Genomic DNA, 4,705 nt, shown 5'->3' on the forward strand with positions numbered 1-4,705 from the left:
GGATAGATAAACTATTGGTTATCTTGGGTTTTAAAAAGGAAAGAAGGACATCTCCAGAGCACTCTTGGTGTAAAAAACTATCCACATCCAAAGAAAGAACTATGGAGGTTGAATCGCTGTCATTTTTTTCTTTCTGTTGAGTTTTCTTTCCTCCTTCTGATGGTCCTCCTATTGGTTTTATTTTTTACTTACAAATTCACTATTGTGAAAATATGTTTAATAGGAATGTAAATGTATAGCCTATATCAATTTGTGAGCCATCTTGGGGAGCGTGGAGGGGAGGTAGGGGAAGAAAAATTTTAAACTCGAAAGCATATGGAAGTGATTGTTGATAAATCAAAAAATTTAATTTTTTTAAAAAAGGAAAGAAGAAAACCAAATTACCAGTACCAAAAATGAAAAGGGAGAATTCATCAATGAAGATAAAATTAAAGCCATTGTTAGGAGCTATTTCGCCCCATTAGGTGCCTACAAATTTGACAATCTAAGTGAATTCACGAATTTTTACAAATGTAAAATTGCCCAGTTTAACAAAAGAGAAAGTAGAATACTTAAGTAACTCTCTTTGGAAAAAGGAATTGAGTTTCCAGCTGGCAGTGCCTGCGCAACAACCTCCCGCCTCCCCTTTTGTAGCGAGGGGAGCGGGGAGAGGGAGGAGTTTGGGGAGAGATTTGGGAGTTTTCCCCATTCAGCTCACCCTGCTTCCTTCCTCCAGCCCCTTCCCGGTTCCCCCTCTTCCTCTCTCCTCACGTCCCGCCTGCTTGGCTCCCAGACTCTCCAGGGGCTTTTCACTTTGCCGGGGCTGCCAGTTCCAGGAGCTGCAGGGCAGCAACCGGGCTTCCCTCCTATCTGAGGCCACAATGTACTTTATGTTGTTTTTAGTCGTCAGGGAAAGCTCCGACTCCAGAAATGGTATGCCCGGGATCGGAGAAAGAAAAGAAAAGAAAAAACCTCAAGAGAACTTGTTCAAACAGTTTTACCCCATAAACCAAAATGTGCAGCTTTTTGGAGTGCCAAGATCTGAAGACTGTCTACGAAAGATAAGGTAACCAAACGTATTTCTGCTGTGCTAGTGAAGATAAGGACAACTAATTACCCTGGAAATAATTCATCGTTATGTTGAGCTACTTGGCAAATATTTTGGCAGTGTCTCTGAACTTGATGTCATCTTTAATTTTGAGAAAGCTTATTTTATTCTGGATAATTTCTTTTACGGGAGAAGTTCAGGAACGTACAAGAATAATGTACTTAAAGCCATGAATAGGCAGATCTGCTCCAAGAGGAAACTCAAATCCCACTTAGTGTTCTTGAAGAAATTGAACTGGGGCATCTAGGTGGCGCAGTGAATAGAGCACTGACCCTAGAGTCAGGAGCATTGAGTTGAAATCCAGTCTCAGACCAGACACTTAACACTTACTAGCTGTGTGACCCTGGGCAAGTCACTTAACCCTAATTGCAAAACAACAACAACAACAAAACAAAACAAACACAGGAAATTGGACTGACATAAGCCAGCTCCCATGTTGATGACATCATGTGGTCTCACTGTGGATGTTCACTGACTTCACGTTAATTTTAACTAAGGGTGCCAGACTCCATTTGCCAGTATTACTGTTTGGCTAAGCCCCTTCATTCAGGCCTCCATAAAAACACCCCACTTTTCCAAAAGGGAATAAAAATTTAGGTTTTTTTTAAGCTAACTAAAACTTAATGCAGAAGAAATATCTCTTCAGTATTCTCAAAGGATAAATTATGTCCGTTTCCTATTAATTTTATTTGTGTGTGGTAATTATGGATATACACATAAAATCACAGTCAGGGAGCACATTTTTTGCTATTATTGCATTCAGCTGAAAAGAATCTACAATTGTGGCAACTTCAAAGTAAATATAATAATGTTTCAATATGGTTTCATACCATACCATAATGTTACATTTCAGTATTTATGGGAATGAGAAAATTTGACTGATTTCATGTATCAAAATGATTTCAGTTGTAACATTACCACTAAAATTTAAACATACATATGTATACCAAAGATGCTTATTGGGAACTACATATCTGAAACTGGCAGCTTATAAAAAATGTACCTTTCTGAGACTAAGTGGGATATTACAGTAAAGGGAATAAAAGAAGGAAGAAAAGGAAGAAAGAAAGGGGGAAGAAGAAAGAAGGGAGGGAGAGAGGAAGGTAAGAACAAGGAGGAAAGGAAGGAAGGGAAAGAGGGAAGATGGAGGGAGGGGGTAAAAGAGGGAGTTATGGGAAAATGATATCAATTTTTTCAGAGAAATATAAAATAAACCTATCAGCTGAGAGGGTTCGAGTGGGGGTGAGCCCTGAGAGACTTGAAGGGGGAAAAAAGCATTGGAAAAATCCTGATAGTAGGATAGGTGATTATGGAGGCATAAAAGGATTGCTCTGCAATGGTGAGGGCCCAATGAGATGATATAAAAAGTCTATAGTGGACCCAATAAAAACATTTTCCTGATTTTTTCTAGCTTCCTTCATTAGCCCAGGAATAAGGGAAAAGGCTTATCCATATTATGACTTGGGGGTAAATGTAGAGAAAAGAAAAAGAATTTTGAATTAAACATTGACAAACAATAATTGCAAAACAGAAAGTAGTAAAGTTGTTGTTGCAATCCCTTGGACTTCAATGAACCCAAGAAATGATCACAACATAAGTACAGGAAAAGAAAAGAAGTTATAAGGGGAAAGGAAATAAGCATTTTATAGAGCCTGCTAGGTACCAGACACTGTACCAAGTTCTATACAAATATCATCTCATTGGATTGTCACAACAGCTTTGTGAGATGGGTGATGCTATTCTCATTTGAGAGTTGAGAAAACTGAGATTAACTGACTTGCCCAGATCACACAGCTAGTAAGTGTCTCAGGTCTTCCCATCTCCAGGCCTAGCACTCTATCCACAGCACCACCTTAGTGGCTAGTTATCTATTGGGTAGTAAAGCTCTGATTTCTAAGGGGATTATCAAGCTTATAGTTCAGATCCTAATTGGGTCAGAACACCAGCAACACAACCTCCAGAGTCCTCTTGCTGGTAATTTGTATCTTGTGTTGTTTTTCCTTTCTCTTTGTAAACATGATTGTGTAAGGTGTGTCAGTCAATTAACATTTATTAAGTATATACCGTGTAAGAAACACTACTAAGTGCTGGGGATACAAAAAGAGGCAAAAGACAATCCCTGCACTCAAGGAGCTTGCAGTCTAATGGGAGAGCAACAAGCCTGAGCAAACAAGCCACATACAGAATGAATAGAAGATAATCAAAAGAGGGAAGGCACCAGAATTAAAGGGGAATTTAAAGGGGATCTTAGTTGGGACTTAAAGGAAGCCAATCGGTAGTGAAGAGCAGGGAGAGCATTCCAGGTTTGGGGAACAGCCAGTAGACAGGCCCAGAGACAAGAGATGGAGCATCTTTGTTTGTGCAACAGTCAAGAGTCCAGGGTCCCTATATGAGAGGACATGGTGAGGAATTAGGTGCAAGAAGACGGGAAAGAAAGGAGGAGGTTAGGTTATGAGGGGCTTTGAATCCCAAATAGAGGATTGTGCATTTGATCCTAGAGAGGATGGGGAGACACTGCAGTTTATTAAGTGGGGAGGTGACATAATCAGACCTGCACTTTAGGGAAATGACTTTGGTGGCTGAATGGAGGATAGGTCTGAGCAGGGAGAGAATTGAGGCAGCAGGTCCACTAGTAGGTTATTGCAATAGTCCAGGCACGAAGTGGTGTGGGCTTGTACTAGGTGGTGGCAGTGTCTGAGAATGGGGGCTATTTAAGAGATATGGCAAAGGCAAAATAGGCCTTGGCAACAGATTGGATATGGCATAGGGGAGAGGGAAGAGATAGAGAATATGCAGGCACCTAGGTAGCGAACCTAGGAAAATGGTGTTGCCCTCTATGATAATTGGGAAGTTAGGGAGAAGGGGAAGGTTTAGGGAGAAAGAGAATGAGTTCAACTTTGGACATGATGAGTTTAAGATGAAAGGCAATGAGAGATGAGAGATTGGAGGTCAGTAGAGAGATTGGGATAGAATGGTAGATTTGAGAATCATCAGCATAGAGATGATAATTAAACCTATGGGAGCAAATGAAGTAGTATAGATGGAGAAGCAGCCCTGACACAACCCTCTGGGATACCTAGGATTAAAGGATTTTCTGAATAAGGATCCATTGAAAATCAGAAATGGTGCCTTGAAAACCTAGGGAGAAGAGGAAAAAGGAGAAGAGGGTGATTAACAGTATTATAGATTGCAAAGACTGAGAAAAGGCCATTGGATTTGGGAACTGAGATCACCAGCAGCTTTGGAGAGAGCAATTTTGGTGGAATGAGGAGGTTGGGAGCCAGATTGTTAAGGGTTAAGAACAAAGTGAGAGGACAGAAAATGGAGGCACCTATTGAAGACAGACTTTCCAAGCTGTTTAGTCACAAAAAATGGAAGAGACATAGGACGATCTTTAGCAGGGATGGAATAAACAACTAGTTTTGAGGTTTGGACATAGGCCTGTTTGTAGGTAATAGGGAAGGAGCCAGTAGATTGGGAGAGATTGGGAATGACAGTGGAAATCTATTCAGGAGATGGGTGGAGTGAGATCACTTGTGCAGATAGAGAGGGGCTAGCTTTGGAAAGGAGTGAGATCTCCTCTTCCTTTGAGACAGAGATGAAGGAGAGCTGGGCAGA

General features: G+C 40.8%; 1 pseudogene; it reads left to right on the plus strand.

The window, feature by feature from the left end:
- The first annotated feature begins 854 nt into the window (after positions 1-854).
- LOC110204595 (AP-1 complex subunit sigma-2 pseudogene) lies at positions 855-1,384 on the plus strand (annotated as a pseudogene).
- The last annotated feature ends 3,321 nt before the right edge of the window (positions 1,385-4,705 follow it).

This window comes from Phascolarctos cinereus, unplaced genomic scaffold, assembly GCF_003287225.1.
Source record: "Phascolarctos cinereus isolate Bilbo 61053 unplaced genomic scaffold, phaCin_HiC Scaffold_665;HRSCAF=1300, whole genome shotgun sequence".
In the NCBI taxonomy this organism is placed as follows: Eukaryota; Metazoa; Chordata; class Mammalia; order Diprotodontia; family Phascolarctidae; genus Phascolarctos; species Phascolarctos cinereus.